Genomic DNA, 21,759 nt, shown 5'->3' on the forward strand with positions numbered 1-21,759 from the left:
CCATGGGGCCAAGCCAGGGGCTAGATGTAGTGCCAGGGCAAGTTGCAGTTAGGAGGTAAAATTGTTATTAGAGAAAGGGTTGGGTCAGGTGAGAAATAAGGACTGGGAAGGAAGTTGGGGATGGACTTCCCTCTGAGATGGATATTACAGTAAGAACTAGGGTTGAAGTCTGGGGTGAGTGACGGATTGGTTAAGATTAGGTTGGGGTTGGGGTTGGAAATGATATTAGGATTATAATTGCTCTTAGGGTTTGAGTTGGAGCACTTGGCTTGATTTTGGTATGAAGGGTGGGATTAGGGTTGAAACTGTTGTTGGATGAGGCTTGGATTTAGAGATGAGGAGAGGGTCAATAGGGTTGTGGCTGATTGTAGGTTTGCTGTTGGTATGAGGCTTGGTGTCAGAGTGAGGTTATATTTGGCTCAGAGTTAGACTTGGAAGTGATTGGGAAACGGTGAGAAGCAAGTTTTCTCTTCATCTACCAGGGCGTGCACCTCCTGAGCAGGTGGAAAATCCAAAGGGAGAATACTGGGGCCTTCTCAAAAGTTAGCTGCCATATACCTATCACCTGTCTCATCCATTTACCTCCACCTTCCCACCCTTACCCCCATCTCCCCTGACTTCCTTCTCTTGCTCTTGGGCAAAGCCAAGGCTCAAATGCTGTCTCCTTACTGATCGCAACAGACGTGACTGTCCGAGGCCCGTACCATACCGTTTTCCAGGCAGCTGCTTGTTGCAGAGTCCTCCAGGCTGGAAAGTGGAGCTGAAAACAAGGCATTCTGGATAGATCTCCATCAGCTGGGCCCTCATCCTAGGGGTGAGTGGGGACATGGAATGCCCCCCTACAACTCTTTCCTGGCCCTCACCAGGGCCCTGACCTCTCTCCTCCTTTCTGCAGAGGCCCCAGCCCCTGCATGCCCCCTCTCGCTTCTCAGGGTGACAACCTGACATCCTCCAGCACTCAGCGCTGGGGTCAGGCTTTTAAAGCTGTCACTGGGGAGACTGTGGCCCCTCTCCCCCTCACTGCCCTGCCCCAGTGTCCCTTCATGCAGAAACACGCATCAGGGCATGAAGCAGAGGACGCGGATGGCACTCTGATGCCTTTTAAATGCAGGCAATTAGTGGCTAAATAAAATATAAAACGAGCGTCTCTGCCTGTTTCTAGCAGGGACTCACTAAAGACTGCCAGAGTTAGAGACCCTGGAAACTGATGGGGGAACAGAAGAGAGTGGTCCCAGTCCCCTGGTGTGGAGTCTCTTGCTGGGATAAGGTTATAGAGAAAAAAGGCTTGCAGACTCAATAAACCTCTTAACCTCATTGAGGGATGTCTTAGTCTGTTTGAGCTGCTATAACAAAATATCATAAAATAGAGAGCTTAAAAACAATAAAAATTGATTTTTCACAGTTCTGGAGGCTGGAAAGTCCAAGATCAAAGTGCCAGCAGACTCAGTGTTTGGTGAGGGCCCACTTCTCCTAGACGGTGCCTTTTTGCTGTGTCTTCACATGGCAGAAGGAGTGAAGGAGCTCTCTGGGATCTATTTTATTAGGATCCTAATTCTGCTCACGAGGATTCTGACTTCCTGACCTAATCCCCTTCCAAAGGCTCCACCTTGGAGGTTAGGATTTCAATATATGAATTTGGAGGAGACAAACATTCAGTCCATTGCAGGGGAGGACAGGGGGTCTTGGGGGAGAGTCCTGCAGAATAGTGAGAAGCAGAGGATAGTGGCTTTAGAACATGACAGGCCTGGGTTTGTACCCCGGCTCTGCCACTTACCAGCTGTGTGACTTGGGCAGGTAGCTTACCCTTTCCAAGCCTCAGTTGCCTGGTCTGTAAAATGGGGTAATAGTTGTACCAATCTCTTAGCAATGTTGTTAGATTTAAATGAGGTACTAAATGCTCCATACTCCTCAAAAAAGGACCTTCCAGAAGGGAGTGAGGCTGGAGCATGAAAGAGTTGGAGATATTGCTGAGAGGTCCTGGCATGGATGAGAACTCAGGCCATGGTAGCTGAGCAGACCAACTCCTGAGCCAGGGGCTCTTTCTGTGCTGAAGCCCCCTCTCAGGTGTTCCAGGAAGAAACAAGTGGCTAGACTCTGACCATTAGAGCATGAAAGAGAAAGAACTTAGACCTAGTGATTATGGTAGTAAGTTCCCTACTCAGTCCTCCTCCCCGGCACCCTCCTACTGGAATGCCATGCACAGATAACCACTGTGGATGACTTAATGTCCCAGAGCCTCAGTTTCCCCTGTATGCCTTTAACAAAAGCATGTCTCTTGACTCCAGAGAGCCCTTAACAAACACACTAGCTGGTAACACTCTCACAGACCTCGGACACCTTGCTTCTTGGTTAACCTGTTGGTCTCCCCATACTGCTCCAATGGTAAGTAGGGCCCTCTCTGGGGTGCTCCTCAGGGGATGTGGCAGGAGTCATGAGGCAGCTCACCAGACTGCAGGTCGGGGAACGTAAGAGGCCAGGAGCTGTGAGGCCAGTCACTTGGCTTTTGCTCCCATATTGTCTCCCATCCTGAGCTCCAGCTCAGCCCTTTTCTTTAAATAAAAGGAATGACATCATCCTTGTGCTTAGCTGCTGAGCTAGAGGGAGGTGATCTGAAATACTGTGGAGGGGAAGCAAGAGGAGCTGGGGCTGGGGGTGGGGAAGCCACAGGACAGATGAAGGACAGATACCAAGTCCCCTCTGGGGATACCTTTGTGTGTGTGCATGTGTGTGTCTCCTGGGGTCCACCCATGTTTATGTGTTGGTAAGTGGGCTAACTGCAGACTCACAAAATGTTAATGCTTAGATGAGACTTTATGGTACTGCTAGAAAAAAGGCTCATAGGTAATGTGGTGGAGTCAGATCTAGACAAGGTTTTTCATGTTTCTGAGTCTCAGTTTTTGCATCTGAGGGGGTAACAATGATTTGGCCTTGCAAGCATTTTGTGGAAGGATTGGAAGAGAGAATGGCTGTAAGCACCTGTTACATAGTAGGTTCTCAAATAAATGGTGCTATTAGGAATACGGGCAGAAGCAATGCTGGGTAGCAAAAGAATACCGGTTAGAGTCAGGAGGCCTGCTCTGGGATCAGCCCAACCCTTCCTGGCCCGAGTCCTGGGCCCAGGTTCTGCCAGGTCAGGAAGTGCGTGGTCCTTCCCAGTATTTTCAGTTCACCTGCCAGCAGTTCCCCTCTGAGTCCTGGGAGCTGCCTCTCCTCTCCTGCTCCAGGCACAGCCCTGGATCATCCTGCAGAAGCCCTGGGTTGTTTTTCCCTGAGCTTCTCGGAGGCCTCTCTTCAGGATCTGCTCAGGTTCCTGACAGCTCCTTCCCATCTGAGCTCTCCATCCTTCTCAGAGTCCCTTTTCTTCTCCCTCCCCCAGGCTCACAAGTGCCTCCTCTTCCTTTTGCTCATCTCTGCTTCCTTTCCTCTGCATTCCCTCCCTGAGAGAGTTTGCTTTTTCCCTCAGTTACTCTCCCTTTCTCTTTTCCTATTTCTGTCTCTCCTTGTCCATCTCTGATCTCTGTCTTAATTCAGCCTCCATCCCTCCCTCTCTCTCCTTCCCTGTTTCCCTGTCGTGCCTTGCTCTGTCCTGTCCCTGTCTCTGACAGGAACTCTCTCACTGCCTCTGTCTGCCAGTCCCGTGTGTTTCTTCATCTCACACATGTTCTGCTCCCTAAAAGGTGAGTCCCAAGCCTTGAACAAAGGCCCCAGGGGCCAAGGCTGGGCTAGCTCTCCAGCAGGGAAGGGCCCCTACCTCCACCCCCAGCCCTCTTCCTCACCCATGTGGGGTGCAGCCCTGGCTCTCTGTGCTTCCTGAGCACGGGTGTGTGTGGGCCGAGGGCAGAAGGCCCAGCTTGCCTGTCATCTGGAGAGACGTGTGTGCAAAATGTTAGTTCTATGGCTCTGATTCAGCTCCGGGGCGGCTCACGGAGGGGGGTGATGGGGACCCAGAATAGGGAACTAGCTGGGCTGAAGTTAGAGTCCTGGGACTTTGGCAGAGGACTTGGGGATGCCTGGAGAGGTGCCTGGGTGGGATAATGGAGGGGTTAGGTGGAGGTCGTAGCACCTTGGGATGTAATCGGATGGGATGAAAGTGAAGGAGGTTCAGTGAAAAGGGCCTGGAGGGGAGAAGGGGCATTGGGTGTGATGAAGGGGACACTGGCTGGAGTGATGGGACATTGCATGAGGTTTGTTCAAGGCATGGTGAATGTGGATGAAGGGGATGGGTCAGAAGAAGGCATTAAAGGAGGTGAAGAAACCTGGCTGTGGTGAAAGGCCACTGGGTGGGCTCCTTGGAGCTCCATCTACCTGCTCCTCGCCTGTCTCCCTGGCTGCACCTAATGCCAGGCCTCTGCTCCCAGTACTCACTTTGCTGATTCTAGCCCTCACCTCTCAGACCTGAGGCTTCCCCATCTCTCCTTTCCCTGTGCAGTTTTGAGTCGCCAGAGGTCATCCCTATTTAGGACACTCCCCTTAGAGATCCCCTTATCACTGTGGTCTGACACTGCAGGTGGTTCTGTGTTTCAGGGTTGACCCTGCATAGAACTGTCTATCTGTCTGGTCCAGAAAGAAGAGCCCAAGTTCCCCCTTGCCCTGGACTGGCTGATCAGCAGTTCTCACCTGAGGAGGAGCTGATGGTAGCTCTTGAACCTGGGTCTGTGAGCAGGGTGTTCTGCTAGTGAGCAGCAGAATAGGGATGGAGCCTCCAACAGTCATTAAGGCTGGCTGATGACTTCACAGGGAGTCCCAGTAAGTGCCAGGGGCCAGTGTGTGTCCAGGCCACAGATGGCACATAGTCACCCAAAGGCCAAACTCACCTGCTGCTTCCCCTCCCCAGGACCCTGCAGTCTATGTCTGTATCCACCGGGTCCTGAAGAGGATCACTATGACCCTTTGGTTTTGGGGGAGAGGAGAGCAATTTCAAATAAATGATAACAATAATAATACAGGTAAAAAGCTTTCACTCATTGATTGCTCACTCGCTAGGCTGTGAGAAAGCTGGACCTTTTTAACTCAAAATCTCCCCAACCATCTGAGATGGACATTGTTTTTATACCCATATCACAGAGATGAAAAAGGCTCATAGGTCCCCTTGATCACACCCAATGCCCCCTTCTCTCCTTCACAGAGAAGAAAACTGAGGCTCAAAGAGGTCAAGTCACGTGCCTGGGCTCATAACACAGCCCATTTGCCTCCACAGCTTGCACTTTTAGCCCCTGCAGGCCCTAGGCAGCCCCTACAGTCAGTCTTCTGTGGTGGGACCCAAACATTCCAGGAAGACGCTCATTCCAGGCCACAGCTTTGGGCGGACTGGGTGCCTGTAGCTCCTCCCCCAAGGCACGGGACCACCTCCAGGGCACAAGAAGCAAGACCAGTCCCACAGGGCCTGAAGATCCCCCTGCCTCCACCAACACCCTCAGGAAGCCATTAATTGTTTGCACTTGTAGCCAATGGAGGGCGGGTGACCTAAATGTAGGCCACTTTTCTGGGCTGTAGGTAGAAACTCGGGGTGAGAGTGAGGGGCTGTCCAGGGTCCATTCCTGCTTTATCAGCCTTGCCCTGCAAGCTGTGGGACCCCTGCCAGCCTGTGGAAGTGCACCAAGACCCTCCCCACGTGTCTCCGTGTGGGTGCGCTGGGCTGCTGTGTTCCTGAGGCACCGGTGGGTGCGTGACGATGGCAGCTCCCACCCAGCAGAGCCGCGAACAGAAGGGGAGAGCTGCCGGCAGCTTTAAATAGCTCCTCACTGTATCTCACTTGCTGAAGTCCCATCCCCCCACTCCAATACTGGCTGTCCCAGGGAGGGGCTGTGAGCCCCAGAAATGAGGCCAAGACAGAGGGGCTCAGCCCCCAACTCAGAAACACCTGCCAAGCAACACCTGCTCAGCACTATGCCTGAGGCGCAGCCCACTATTTTTCTCAGGGGCAGGAGGATCCAGGAAATCTCTTAGGGATTGTGAGTTGTCAGGAGACAGGCTTTCCCTGGGCCTGCATCTTGGCTGGAAAGATGTAGCAGGCAGGTTTGTATTCAAGCCTTCCCCTAAAGGGGACACACTGGTCACCTTGCAAGCCCAGGTACGGTCCTAGCTGTTCTGACACTGAGAAGCAGCTCACTACCCGCTGCCCCCAAGAGCAGTCAGTGGCAGCCCCCTTGGTCATCAGCTCACCTCCTCACCCTGGCCTGCATCTCTCTATGCACAGTCCTTCCGCGATCTGACCCTGCGAACTCATTTCTCATCACTCTCCCCAAGCTACTTACCTCACTCAAGGTCCTTCTTGCTGTTTTTCAAACATGTCCAGCTCATTCCCACCTCAGGACCTTCGCACTTGCCATTCCCTCTGCCTGGAATGCTCTTCTGTGGCTTTCCCCATGGTTGGAGCGAGAGCCACACTGTGATTTGTGTGGGTCCGAGGCACTTTTGCCTTTGTGGGATCGCTTCTTTCATGAAAATATATACAAATTATATTTTAGCACTGCATTGGTATAAGCATAGTTATGTTAAAGAAACTATTTTGGCCAGGCACGGTGACTCACGCCTATAATCCTAGCACTTTGGGAGGCCGAGGCTGGCAGATTACTTGAGCTCAGGAGTTCAAGACCAGCCTGGGCAACATGGCGAAACCCCATATCTACTAAAAATACAAAAAATTAGCTGGGTGTGGAGGTGTGTGCCTGTAATCTTAGCTACTCGGGAAGCCAAGGCACAAGAATTGCTTGAACCCGGAAGATGAAGGTTACAATGAGCCAAGATCACACCATTGCACTCCAGCCTGGGTGACAGAATGAGACTCTGTCTCAAAAAAGAAAGAAAGAAAGAAAGAAAGAGAGAGAGAGAGAGAGAGAGAGAGAAAGAAAGAAAGAAAGAAAGAAAGAAAGAAAGAAAGAAAGAAAGAAAGAAAGAAGAGGATTTTAACATATAGTTTCTTTAACCTAAAAGTTCATTGTTTTCTTCTGATTTTAAAATAAATTAGGCTGGGTGCGGTGGCTCACGCTTGTAATCCCAGCACTTTGGGAGGCTGAGGCGGGCGGATCGCGAGGTCAGGAGATCGAGACCATCCTGGCTAACACAGTGAAACCCCGTCTCTACTAAAAATACAAAAAAAATTAGCCGAGTGTGGTGGTGGGCTCCTGTAGTCCCAGCTACTCGGGAGGCTGAGGCAGGAGAATGGCGTGAACCTGGGAGGTGGAGCTTGCAGTGAGCTGAGATTGCGCCACTGCACTCCAGCCTGGGCGACAGAGCGAGACTCTGTCTTAAAAAAAAAAAAAAAAGAAATTAAAATATTTTGAGGGCCCCTAAAAGTATTGTGGGCACTGTGCTACTGTCCCTAATGGAGAAGTTGGCCCTGGTTAGATCCTTCTCATAATTTAGGCCTCAGTTTAAATGTCACCTACTCCAGGGGTCCCCAACCTCCAGGTCACGGACCAGTACCACCTGAGTTCTGCCTCCTGTCAGAGAATGCTTTAGATTTTCATAGGGGCGTGAACTCTATTGTGAACTGCGCATGCAAGGGATCTAGGCTGCGTACTCCTTATGAGAATCTAATGCCTAATGATCTGAGGTGGAACAGTTTCATCCTGAAACCATCACCACCACCCCGACCCCCACCCTGGGTCCATGGAAAAATTGCCTTCCATGAAACTGGTCCCCGGTGCCAAAAAGGTTGGAGACCACTGACCTACTCCAAAAGGCCTTCCTTGAAGCCCCCATTTAAAATATCTCCTGGTGGAGCATGGTGGCTCGTGCCTGTAATCCCAGCACTTGGAAGGACAAGGCAGGAAGATCACTTGAGCCCAGGAGCTCAAGATCATCCTAGGCAACATAGTGAGACCCCATCCCTACAAAATATTCTTTAAAAAATAGCTGGGTGTGGTGGCTTGCTCCTGTCGTCCCAACTACAGGCTGAGGTGGGAGGATCACTTGAGCCCATGAGTTTGAGGCTGTAGTGAGATACGATTCCCACCTCTGCACTCCAGCCCTAGTCTGGGCAACAGAGTGAGACCCTGTCTCAAAGATAAAATATATCCCATATCCACTTGCTGGCCCATTACCCCAATTTAGTTCCTTCACAGAATTTACACCATCTGACAATACCTTATTTATCTGTTTATTTGTTCCATATCTCCTGTAACTAGAATGTAAGCTCTATGAGGGCAGGGACTTTGTCTTTCCACTGCTGAATAACCTGTGCCACCAGCAACAAGGTCTATAAAATTGGTGAAAGAATAGCCTGAATTGCTTGAACAGAACGTAGAGTCCCTCCTCTCAGCCACCCTAATATCTGTGCTCTTCCTTATTGGGCCCCCTCAGACTTTACTAGGGTAGAAGGAAGAAGGGAATTCATGCACAGGCCTCACACACAATCCACCTGTCCTCTCAGAACCTCAGTTTCTTCATCTGGAAAATGGTAATAGTGCTGACCCATTCTGAGAATGCAACAAGATAGCATACATAAAGCAAAAGACCAGCCCACAGAGAGGGTGCAGTAAATTCAAGCTTCTTTTCCCCCTTCTCACTGTCCACCTTGGAGCTTGTTCTTGGCTAAGGCAAAGGAACCTCAAGGCCTTGAGGCCTAAATACCTCAAAACACAGTAGGTGCTCAATAAACATTTGCTGGTTGCTGGTTGACCACATCCCTCCTTCCCCTTCCAGCAAAATCTTAAACAGAAGCCCAATGGAAATTCACAACATCGTCTCCACTTGCTCTCTTTCTATAAATATTTACAGAGCCCCTACTATATAACAGGCACCATGCTGGGCTCTATAGAATCAATAATAAGTAGAAAGAATATATGGTCTCTATCTTTCCTAGAGCTGGGTCCCATAGTCTGGTCTAGACAGACATTAATCAAATAACCACTTCCATGGAACTATTATTGTGCTAAAAACATCACAGAAGGGGCTCACCTGGCTGTGAGAACACATGATGGGAGAATTTGACCAGACCAGAAAGGTTGGGGACAGCATTCCTGAAGAAACAATGACTGACCTGAGATCTCTAAACAAGTTGGACTTTATTAGGCAAGGAGCCTAACTGGGCAGTAGGAGCACTCCAGGCAGTGGGAACAGTATGTGCAAATGCCCTGTGGCCAAAGCTATGCTAGACAATGAGATGGACTAGAGGGATACATAGGTGGCCATATGATATAAGATGGGCTGTTACGGTGGGCAGTGTCTGCACTGGGTAGGACTTTGTAAGCCACATTATGTCATTTTCTCTTTGTCTGCAGGTTCCTCAAAGGATTTTAAGTCATATGATTAGGTTTGTATTTTGAAAAAATTACTCTGGCTGCCTACAAAATATTTACTATTTATTTATAGATTTATAATTTATAACAAAAAGATTCTACAGTCCTACTAGAAGAGAAATGGTAAATATATGCCATACTTGTCACAATTCCCTATTCTCATGCCCAGAGCAGACAGCACTAATCAATTACAGCAGATGTTCTCAAAGTGTGGTCCTCAGACCAGCATCATCAGCATCACCTGAGAATTTCTTAGGACTGCAAATCATCAGACCTCACACCAGACCCCTTGAATGGGAAACTTCAGCGGTGAAAGCCAGCAATCTGTGGCTTAACAGGTCCTCCAGGTGATTCTGATGCACACTGGAGTTTGGGAAGCACTGAACTATTATATAACACTTTCCTATGAAGCCCCATGCAGCATCAAAAACCTCAACACAGCACTCTAGGCTATCACTACTAATAAAGGCTACTTACACAGAGTGCTGGGCTGGGGCTCCTCAGAGGGGGCTGCACAGACCTAGGTCTGGAATTTGAGAAGCGAAGACCCTGACAAAGACCTAAACATGGGCAAACAGCCAAGTGTGCCAGGAAAGAGAGCACTGGACGGAGTCTGGAGATCTGGCCTCAAGCCCCTGCTCAGCCCCTGCTCAGTGGCAGCACAACCTTAGGAGCCTCTTCTCCCTTCCAGGTCTCAGTTTCCCCATCTGTGCATTGAAGAAAATTTCTCTGCGCAGCGGCCCATTCTCCTGCAGCCTCCAAGCCAGGGTGAAGCAGATGCACATGCAGTCCCCGGGGAAAACCCCTATAAATGTGCCTTCCCACAGGGGCCAGGAGTGAAGCAGGGAGCGCAGCAGTAGCAGAGATGTTGCCCAGAGCTTGCAAGAGGCACACATGACTCAGCCCTTCAAGGAAGCATCCATCACCCTGGGCAGCCAGCGAGGCGGCGGGAGAACCACGGGAGGGACAGTGTGGGAGTGAGGGAGTGAGGGAAGAAGGAGGCGGGGCTCTTAGCCCCGTTTGCTCTACCACTTTCCCAGACCCAGGACCCATTAACAGACAAGAGGACTCTAAGCGCAGAGATGAGGGAAACCTGAGATAAAGAGTGGGATGAGGGGCAAGGAGTCCAATTCTATGAAACCATGCAGGATGCAAAAAATGTGGCCCTGAACTACTTACAAATCCTGAGACTACTCACAAGAATGCCTCCTCCACATGCACACTCATCTGGCTTCTTCTCAGCTCACATGTCTCAACCCAAATATCACTTTACCAGAAAGACCTTCCCTGATGAGCCATCTATCCCCTACCCGCCTGTGACCTTTCCATTATCCTCATAGCTCAGATCACTCTTTGGAATCCCCCATTGATTTGCTTCGTGGCCTATGGTCATCTCCAGCATCCTCCTGGGATGGTAGCTCCCTGAGGGCAGGGGCCTCCCTGTTTTATTCTATCACCTTCCCCTAGAACAGCGTTTGGCACAGGGTGGGTGCTTCACAGAGCTCCCACTTACCATGTGCCAAGAACTATTTGAGATGATTTGCATACATTATTTTGTCATGTCCCAACAATCTTGGAAATAGAAGGTATAATTGTTTATCATTTTTTCAGATGGAAACACTGAAGACAGAAAGAAGTGATTTGCTAAAGGTCACACAACCAGGAAGTGGTAGAGTCCCTGTTTGGGCCTAAATCTGTCTGACCTCAAAGCTCAGAACATTTGAAATGTAGGAGCCGAGGGGCTATTAGAAACCTTGCAGAGGGGTGAGGCGGTAGTGTTGGCCCAAACTTCCCAAGTTACTGCTAAGGAAGCATCAGCCCAGAACCAGGAGGTCCCTTCTAAAGCTGTTGTTACTTAATTTAGGATTTCTAAAGGGAAGTCCTGCTTTACACAGCTGCTGTCCAACTTCTGGAATTTGTTACCCCCAAGGGGTCTTCACAAGCTGAAAATAGAATGGAGTTCAGAAAGGGCTACACAAAATTAATGGATGACAGGTCCCCAGCGGTAATTAAAGGAAGCAAGAGATGCTGGGGGTTTGGGCCTAGATGTTTGAGGTCAGCATCATGCTGGGGACTGCCGTGGTCTCCCCCAAATGGGTCCCGGGTGCCCCAGCAGAGTGAGCCAAGCCGCAGACTGGGAAGCAGTGGGGAGGTGAATTGTATCAACGTCCCCGCCCACCCTGGCAGGATTTGGCCGCCTGGCTGCTCCCTCCTCCCATCCCCAGGCCCAGCTGGGCTGTCAGGGGTTGTGTCTTGGCTTGCTGACTCACTCACCTGGCCAAGATGGTCAATTTGCCCATGTTCTCAGTATTTTCTTTGCTATTTTTTTTTAAATAAAATGCTATTTGTGCAAAGTCTTCATTACTTCCTAATTATTCATACTCCTGCCACTTATTTGTCTTGTTAAATACCAAACTCAATAAGCAGTTCACTTTTCTCAGATTACCTGTGAAGTTCAAGCTCATGCCCCTTTGCTCAGGTTAGCCTAGGGTGGGAGAGGCCCCCGTGACCCCTCCTCCCTAAGCATGGAGCCCCCACTCCCTAGTGACTTCCCTCCAGCCAGCTCCCCTATAGACCTCCCTGGGATCGCACTGCATTATTCGGCTGTCCTGGCCTCCCCACCTCTCCTTATCTTCCCCTCTCCATCCAGAGCTTCTCCCTCTGTGCTCTCTTCCCCCACCCCTCCCTTCTCCCTCTCTTCCTTCCTTCTATCAGTCTATCCACCCTCCTGTGGCCTCCCCCTCTACCTAACCAATTTATTTGTCCTCGTCCTCTACCTGCTCCCTCCTTCCCCAGACTCCTTTCCTCCCCTCCCCTCGCTCACACAGCACGTTCACACCCAGGAGCTACCCTCAGAGCCTCAGGGGTCTCTCTCACCCTACCCACCTCCTCCTGAAATATCATCCACAGGCCCCAGTGATGCTGCATTGCTGGCTGCTCCAGCAGGTGGGTGCTGCGGTTCTCTTCGCTGATAATTCATTCCCCCTAGCCCTGCATAATCCTCCTTAAATTAGTTAATCCCCAAAAACTCACTTCTTCAAGCCCAAGAGCAGCAAGGAGAAGTGGGACGGGTCCCTAGGACTGTAAGTCCCTAGAGTACTGGGGCCAGGATGCAGTCCCTATTTCAGCCACGCTGGAGTGTCAGGGATGCGACTAGCAGCTCGCTGCAGATCCTGCTGACATGCCAACTTTATCCCAGGTACGGGAGTCTTGTGGACACCATGGGGTAGGTGGCTATGATGGGGGAGTTGCTAGCTGGACCTGAGCCCCTTCTTCCAAATAACAGGCACCCTGGGCTCTCTGGTGGGGGCCTGATTTCTGCCTGGGTTTTTGCTGCTGTAGTTTCCAAATGCTCAGACACCCGCATGTATGTCCACGTGGCCATGTTCACATGGCACACACATCCACCTCACACATCTCTACACACTGTATACATCAGAACAGGGCTTCTCTAATTTGGGTGCACCAGAATCACCTAGAAATCCTATTTGAGTGCTAAGCCCCACTTCTTGGGTTTCAGATTCAGTAGGTTTGGGGAGGGGCCCGAAAATGTGCATTTCAAGCACATCAAGTGCTGCTGATGCTGCTGGCCCGAGTACCACACTCTTGAGAACCACTGCTCTAGAGATGCCCACATGTGCATACACACAAGAGTACATGTTCATGCACAGGTTTTGCAAAACGAGGAGTGAAGCTACTAGGAAGAACAGAAGCTGTGAGCTCAGTTTGGGGATTACTCGACCTAAGAACACAAACTCGCAATCTCATTTTCTCTCTCGGTCTCTAATTCTTGCTACTTCTCCACGGTGTCTGCCTCTCTTTCTCAGTCCCCCACCCCCCAACTCCCTGCAGCCTCCAGGTGTCCTCCCAGCCCCTTTGCACACATGAGCTCATCCATCTCCATCACCTAGCAAGTGAGTGGCAGGCAGGTGAGAGAGGAAGAATACAGAAGAACAGGCTCAGCTCCCTGCTAACAGGCAGCTCGCTCACCATGAGAACACAACCAAATATTCCTCCTGTTCTGGGGGATAATCATTAATGCCACAGGAAATTCTAAACAAGCGATTAAATCATTACTGGGGAAGACGCAAACCTGTGCCACCATTAAGCTTCCCTTATACTGTTGGTTTTGAGAGAGCTTACCTGGGAAGTGAGAAGAAAGGGGCAGATGGGTATCATCACAGCCCTGCAGCATCACCAAGAGCCAGTCTGCCAGGGGCCAGCCCTAGAACCACCTTCCCCTCCCTGAGCTGCACACCCAGCAACTGTCTGAGAGCCCCTCGTGCTCTACCCGTGATGAAGACTCTGCTCCTGCAGCCCTTCACGATCTCATGCCTCCTGATGAATCCATTTACTCAATTGACAAATATTTACTGAGCATCTACTATGTGTGAGGTCATAGTCTAGGGACTAGGGATACAATGGAGAACAAGCCAAATGAGGTCCCTGTCCTGGTGGACAGGGTCTAGTGGGGAAGGCAGATCATAAAAAAGTAAATAAGAAAACAATTAACAAACGTGGCAAGTGCTCAGGAGAACACAAACAGGAGACTCAGTGTTTTCAGTGGAGTGTATACTGACAGGATCTCGGAGTCCTAACAAACAGCCTGGCAGTCTATACCCATCTCTTGGGCCTGCAGATCATGTTTTATATGAACATCTGCAATGTCTGTGCATCCCTCTTCTTATCCTGAATCCCCAATATGCTATCTTTGGAAAGATAACAAATATCTATCTATAACAGCCACTGTTTTTTAGCACTTACTATGTGCCAGGCATTGCACAAAGCAATTTATGGTCATTACATCATTTCATCTGCAGAACAATAATAACATTATGACGTGGGTGTTTTTTAATCCCCATTTTACAGATGAGGAAATGGAGACCTGGAACATTTGAGTCATTCGGCCAGGCCATACAACGGGCAACTAAGGGTTCAACAGATGTCTGAGTCCTGAGCTGAGGCATTTCACCCCTACCTTGTCCTAACTCCCAAGAGAAACATGACAGGGCTGTGTGGGCTTCTCAGGATCTATTTCAGGGCTAAGAGGTGCAGCTGGGTCCCTGGAGAGATGGGGCTGCATTGGAGTTGCCCAGCCAGAGCTGGTTACTGGCTACTAAAGTATAGTAAGTCCAAGTCTCCAAAATGCAGCCCAGAGAGGAAAGTGGCTTGATATGGCCAGTGCAGGGTCCCACTCCCTTGGGAACGCTAGGCCAGTCCCCTTTGGCTTCCCCAGCCTGTGGGTCTCTGCAAAACCCAGAGAGACCATCAGCCCTACCTCCTGGCTGCCCTTCAGGACCCTGTAGCCTCCAGAGGGCTCCTCCAGTGTCCCCACATGCCCTCCACCTCCTGCCCCTGTGGCCAGGCCACACTCCCTAGGGCCAGTGGGGCAGCCTGTGGCAGACAAGACCGAAGCCTGGGTCTGCGGTGACTAATCGGCTGGTGTTTGGGAGGCCATGGTGAATTATTCACACAGATTCTGTGAATTATTCACGTTGTTATTATTTATTTTTCAGATGCGCCTGTGGCAGAGCCTCCAGGCCCATGTTCAAAGGATGACATAACTCCTGACTCCTGATCGCCTTTGTCTGTGGAGGAGGAGTCAGGCCTCTCTCCAGTCTCACCTGGGAGTCCCAGGGAGCAGGCTGAGGGCAGGGGGCTGCTGCCTTGGGGCAGGCTCCTGCAGGGCCCCAATCCTATCACCAATTAAGAAGTAACCGTCACCACTTACTGAGTCTTCGCTGGGCCCCAGCACTGTGCTCCCCCATAGGCAGGCTCAAGTGAATGTCACAACTACCCTGTGAACAATACTGCCAACCCCATTTTACAGATGCTGGGACTGAGGCTCAGAGATGCCATGGCCCTTGTTCAGGGCCGCCAGTTAGTAACTGGGACTCAGGCCCAGGTCAGTGGACTCTAAAGCCAGCAGCAGCCACATTGCATGCATCAGTCAACGTTGCACCTGACCAGGTCCTACAGAATCCCTTTGCTGCCCCAACTTGCCCACCCCCACCTGCAAATCATGCTGAGGGCAGGCCACGCCCAGTGCCGCCAATGCTGTCAGAGGAGCCAGCTCCCCATCTCCATGGCGACAGGATTCTCAGCAGCCAGAGCTGAGCTGGATCTGCCTCTGAAGAGTGGAGGTGGCCTTTGCCCGTGGAGCCCCCCAGGTGTCTCAGGCTCTTAGCAAATGTGATTCAGGGCTCCCCTAGGCACCCCATAGCTTCACAGAGCTCCCCTGCCTTCCCTCAGACACACACAGAGCCCCACTCCTCCCTCACAGAGCTCTGATGGCAGAAGCCATCCCCAGCCTCCGTTCTGCGCTCCTTCCCATGACTCGCCTGCTGTCTAACCTCCATCCCCCTGGCTGCAGCTTCCTCTCCTCTCAGAATATTCCTTCCTCTGCCCCCATAGCTGCCATCTGGAGGAGACGAGATGGACACGTGGGCTCAGCCCTGGGAAGGCCCTGAGGGCCCCTTATCAAGGTGACCACAGTCTCACAGAGACACCTTCCTGTCCTGGGAGGGTGCCTTTGTCTTCCTGCCACCACATTCATTCATTCATTCATTCATTCATTCAGTAAATGCCTACTGGGTGCCCTCATTCAATAAATACCTACTATGTGCCAGGTATTGTTCCAAGGGCTAGGGAAGTGGACAGCAGCAGCAGGGATACCTTGTTAGGGCCCCTCCCATCCCATAGTAGCCTGGGCCTGCTTCCCAGGACCTGTCTATCCTAGCATAAGCAAAATCACAGGCAAACTGGATTTGAGCCTGACTCTTCCAGTCCCTGACTCTGGGTGACCTTGAGCTAGCAGCTCCTCCTCTCTGCTTTTCCCCTTTTTAAAATAAGGGAGTGAGACCAGAATCTGCTTTCTAAGGCCCTGCCAGCCCTGCTTTTCTCAGGTGTCAGTAACTCAATAACTGGAACAACATAATCATTTCCATCCTACAGCTGTGAAAGTCAGAGCATTGCACGTGCTTCATCTCAGGTGGACTTAATAACTGTCCCTCTCTTCCCGGCTCTGTGCATTTTAAAGAGGAGTCTGGGGATGTCTGTGCTGCTAATGGTGGATTTCGGTTGCCAGAGAGGAAAGAAAACAAACATTTGCAGAATGCTTGTGCTTTCCTTGCAAATGTTCTTTATTAATCTTTGCAGAGGTAGAGTCCACTATCCCCGTTTTACACACAAGGAAACTGGGATTCAGGCCACACAGCCAGTAAGTAACAGGGCTGGGATTTGAACCCAGGCCCAAGACAACACATGCTCTTGCTGCTGGACCCAGCTGACTGAGCTGGGCCCTGGGGATGGAGTGTGGCTTCCTCTTCCAAAGCCTGTGTTGGAGCTGGAGGGAGGGCAACTAGGTCAGCACCTCTTCGAGGGAGTTGGGTGCCACTGATTTGATTTCCATCTTCTCCACCAACCAACGAGGGGACACCTTGGGCTCAGCTTGCTGAGATCCAGGGCCTAGGAAGTCCAGGTTTATATTTACCCCAAAGCAGCCACCTCGGCAGGGTTGGGACTGGATTTCCTCTTTATCTCAAAGCACCTGGACTAATTCCAGGTGGGCAGGCAGGTGGGGAGAGACCTTGGACTCTGGAATGCAGGGGTGGGGCCATCTCCTGCCCTTGCTGCACCCATACTCCTGGCCCAGTCAATGATCTTGCAGGCTGGATACCAGCCTGGGCCTTTCCCCAGTGGTCCTAGGGCAGAGTTCTCCAAGTGCAGTCCTTGGATCACCAGCATCTAAATGGGGAGTCGGGGAGGGGGGCTGCCAATAAAACCAGGTCCAATTTGCATATTCCTCTAGACCTCCAGAATTGGGCGTGGGGGGATCCCGCTCAATATAGCTTCCCCCATTCTGAGCATCCCCCAAGCTCAGAAACTGCTGCGCTAACTGCAGAGCCCAGGCTCTGGGACAATCCTGAGTTTGAGCCACCGACTAGTTAGGCAGCCTCTGACCAGGCATTCACCTCTCTGGCTTCAGTTTCCTCATCTGTAAAATATAGATGATTCCTGTACCCTCCTTCATGGGGTTGTTATGAGGATCATACTGGACAATGTAGATAAAGTGCTAGATAAAGACACTATAGATAAAGGCCAGTTCAAATTACCATCATCCCTCCCTACTCATTCCATTCCCTTCCAAGCTGATGACCTGGGCCTGGGGCTACAGTTCTGGGAATACTGAACTTGTCCAGCAGGTTTTGGCTTTCAGAGCTGCAGCAGGCAGCGTATCTGGTTAATCTCTAAACAAAACTTGCCCTCCAACCACAGTCATATGTACCTGTTGGTCTCTCTCAAGGCTCCAGCTGAAAGTCAGCTCTCCAGACCTTTATCTTGGATAGATTGGAGTGGTATGGCCCTTGCTGGACCCAAGGTCAGATGTAGGGGTCAGAGAGGGCTGCCTTGTGCTCTCAGGGACAGAAGATCTTGGACCAGGCTTGTGATCTGAGACCTGAGAAGTGGCATGGCTGCTGAGGCAGCTACCATTTAGGGAGAACCTGAGTTCCAGGTAGCTTACATCCCCTATCACACTTCCTCTCACCCCTGGCTGGGGTAAATACTGTTACTGGTTCTATCTACCGATGACAAACCCAAGGCTCAGTCTTCTGCCTAAAGTCATTGAGCTGGTAAGTGGAAAAGCTGAGATTTGAACACAGATCTGCATGATTCCAAGGTTCCTGTTAGTACCCAGTATGTGATACCACCTCCCTAAAGCATCACCATCATCATGATCATTGAGCACTTGGTGAGGGCCAGGTTCTGAGCTAAGCGCTCTATATGCTTTTTTCTCATTTAACCTCCACAGTCGCTCTCTAAGATAGATACTGTTATTATTGTTCCCATCTTACAGGGAGGGAAATCACCAGGCAGAAAGGCTAAGGACCTAAAATAACTTAGCTTGGCTCTTTCACTATTATATCTGGGGTCTAGGGAAAGTAGCTTTCCCAATTATTAATCTTCCATGATGGTGTTTTACCTCCAAGTACCCCTCTGCCTCACCCATGTCTGCAACCGTACCTTCTTTTGGGAGGTCTCCTTACCCCACCCATGCTCCCATCTGGCCCCGCTGAACCTGAGTGCAGGATTGCAGATGTAGGCCCCACTCTCACCTCCAAACAAGGAATTGCCCTTCCCACTGCCTCCAGGCCCACTGGGAACCTCCCCCTAATTGCATCTCAGGCTGGGAGGCTATTAGCCTGTGATTGCATCCCCAGTGCCTGCCTTCTCCCCTGGGTCTTCACTGTCAGCTTCCACAGGGGTTTGAGATGACGTCAATAACCCCCAATCCCAGGGCCTGGCCAGCTCTGCTCCCCAACACCCCCACCATCCAGTCCTAGGTGGGCTCCTCCAGGGAGCTGGGCCTCTTTCCTGTGGGCCATCCAAGAGCATGGGCCTGAGGAGGGTGCCCAGCCATGAATCACGCATGTCTGCACATACATCACAGGCCCTGCTGCTGCAGGATCCTCACACTGAACCTCTTCCCACTGCAACCCCTCTACACCTCCTGCCAGCTGCCTCCCCTCCACCATGGGAGGACAAGGGTCTGGGAGTTAGGACTCCTGGTTCTTTTCCTGGCTCAGATACTCCCTCTGTATGACCTTGGCCAAGTCTCTTCCACTGTCTGGGCCTTAAAAATAGAGGACTCTTCTAGGTATCGGGGCACATGCCTGTAGTCCTAGCTATTTGGGAGGCAGAGGCAGGAGGATCGCTTGAGTCTAGGAGTTCAAGGCAAGCCTGGGCAACATAGTGAGACTTTCTCTTAAAAAAAAAAAGTGAGGGTGATTGGGAATCGTTTCAGTTTTCTCTATGCTTCTACTAGCAGAAAAGAAAGATTACCATTTGGTAATTCCTGGGATTTCCTTCCGCCAATATCTAATGAGTCCTAGGCACCACGCCAGGCATTGAGGATTCTAGCAAGCAAGTTCCTGCCCTCACAGTTACAACACAGAGTGATCAGGCCTAGGATGGAAGAAGCACAGGCAATGGCGGTAGTGGTTGGGGGTGCCCGCAGTGGCCCTGGGGTACCTACCCAAAGGAGAAACATTATCTAGCTTGGAGGTATAGTCTGAGAAAGCTTCCTAGTTTCTGAGACTGAAAGGATGAGGAAAAATTAGCCATATAAACAAGGATAAGGTATGGAGCTGGACATGAAGAATGTTCTAAGCAGAGGGAACAGGACTGAGAAGAAGCCTGGAGGCTTTGCTGTCAAGAGCAGAGGCTGGAGGGTGGACAGAGGCTGGCTTGAGAGTTTGGACTTTATTCTGAGGGCATTGAAGAACTATAGAAAGATCTTAGGTAGGAGGGTGATAGGACTGCTGTTTGGAGGGAGGATTGGGGCCCAGAGAGGAGAGGGAGAGAGACCTTCAGGGAGGCTACCAACCATCTGTCTTACCTCCCCCAAGTGTGGGAATACTCCCTCCTGTCTGTCTGTGTTAGAAGAGGTGGCCAGGCTTTGCTTCCTCTCCTTTCCCTCTACACCCCCACACTTCCCTCTCCTAAAGCTTACACACACAGGCACTCTCATACACATGTGCGTGCACACCACATGACCTGCTGCAGGTCCGCTGGAGGGGAAAGGGCGGAGGTGGCTTTGGGGAGGTGACACAGGGCCATCTGCCCCAAGGGAGCTAGAAGAGAAGGGGTCTGGAGGTTTGATACCCAACTGAAACTCCACTAGGGAGAGCACACTCCCTGTCACTTGGCGCAGTGACACCTTTCCCTTCTCCCCTCTCCCCTAAGGGGTTAATCCCATCCTGAGCCACGGAAACTGGAGCTGGGAGTTTCACCACCTTATCACCACCAGAGAGCCTCCAAGATCCTCCTTCCCCTCCTTCTCTCTCCTACTTCTCCCACCTCCTCCTTTTTCTCCTAGGTGCTCTCTAACTCCCTGCCTCCCTTCTACCAGGGCTCATCAGAGCCTGAAACATGCTGTGTGTGCATCTGCATATAGATGTATGGGTTAGAGGGTGTGGTGTGCATGCAAGAAGCACAAGGAGGTACCCACCAGCCACCATCAGGAGGTGCACCAGAGGGCTGTGCAAGGCTGAAAGGGATTTCAGGAGGATTCAGAGATCAGAGAATTAAACATGCTGCTACAGCCTCCCTTGAGCCTGGAATCCTTGTGGCTCCAGCTGCATAGAGAGCTCACCTGGGCCAAGCCGGAGTTGCAGGGGATTCCTGGGCACCTTCTCTTTACCCTGCCTCCTGCTCCCCAAGGCTCCCTCAAGCCCCTTCCCAGACAGGGACCTGGGCCACAAGACGCCTCCGCCCCAGGGCCCAGATGTGCAAACCTTCCCTCAACCCCTGTGCCTCTTCCAGGCACCCTCCAGGGGTGGAGTGCTCAGGCCAGACTCTTCAGCCAGCAATCATCAGAATTCCAGCCTTGGGCAGGATCACTCCTGGAAGGCACATGTCCATTTGTCTCTGCCTCCGCAGCCCAGGCCCATCGACCTCCTCACTCTCCACCCTCACCCCTCTCCCTTCCAGTCCCCGCACTGAAACCAGGGAGATGTTTCTGTAAGAACATCCATGTCACTGCTCTCCTCAGTGTCCTACAGTGGCTCCACACTGCCCTCAGGATGAAAGCCAAACTCCTCCACTCTGGCCTCAGCTCCTGACTGCCATCCCCATTGCACAAGTTCCTCAGGTCCCTGCCTGCTGTCCCCTCCAGGCCTGGGTGCTGATGGTCTCCACTCTCAGAGTCTCCGTCACTCATTATCTCCAGGCAAATCTCTCTGTGTTCCTCAGGTCTCGGTTCAGAAGTCAGCTCCTGTTGAAAGCCTCTGACCACCACTGAGGCACCCCCTTTATGGGTATGGGTTGTCATGGCGCCCAGCACTTAGCCTGCCATAGCACTCTCCACACTGTACTGTAAATGCCTGTTGAACATATTCAGCCCCCACACCACTCTATCAATAAAAACTCAATCATGGCCGGGCGCGGTGGCTCAAGCCTGTAATCCCAGCACTTTGGGAGGCCGAGACGGGCGGATCACGAGGTCAAGAGATCGAGACCATCCTGGCTAACACGGTGAAACCCCGTCTCTACTAAAAAATACAAAAAACTAGCCGGGCGCGGTGGCGGGCGCCTGTAGTCCCAACTACTCGGGAGGCTGAGGCAGGAGAATGGCGTGAACCCGGGAGGCGGAGCTTGCAGTGAGCTGAGATCCGGCCACTGCACTCCAGCCTGGGCGGCAGAGCGAGACTCCGTCTCAAAAAAAAAAAAAAACTCAATCATGTATTCCAAGTGTATGAAGGAAGGGATGAGGCAGGAGAGAGGCGGGGTGGCAGTGCCATGCTGCAGACTTCAAGTGCCAAAGACACTACTGCATTTATGATAATAGTGGCAGCTATTATTGATTGTGTGTCAAGTCCACACCAGCCACTCTTCTAAGCATGAACTCATTTCTTCCCTCAGCAACCTTGAGAGAGAGGCATGATTGCTATCATTCCCATTTTATAGATAGGGAAACTGAGACTCAGAAGGATTAATTTATCCAAGGTTATACAGC

The sequence above is a fragment of the Theropithecus gelada genome, chromosome 6 (assembly GCF_003255815.1).
Source record: "Theropithecus gelada isolate Dixy chromosome 6, Tgel_1.0, whole genome shotgun sequence".
Taxonomy (NCBI): Eukaryota; Metazoa; Chordata; class Mammalia; order Primates; family Cercopithecidae; genus Theropithecus; species Theropithecus gelada.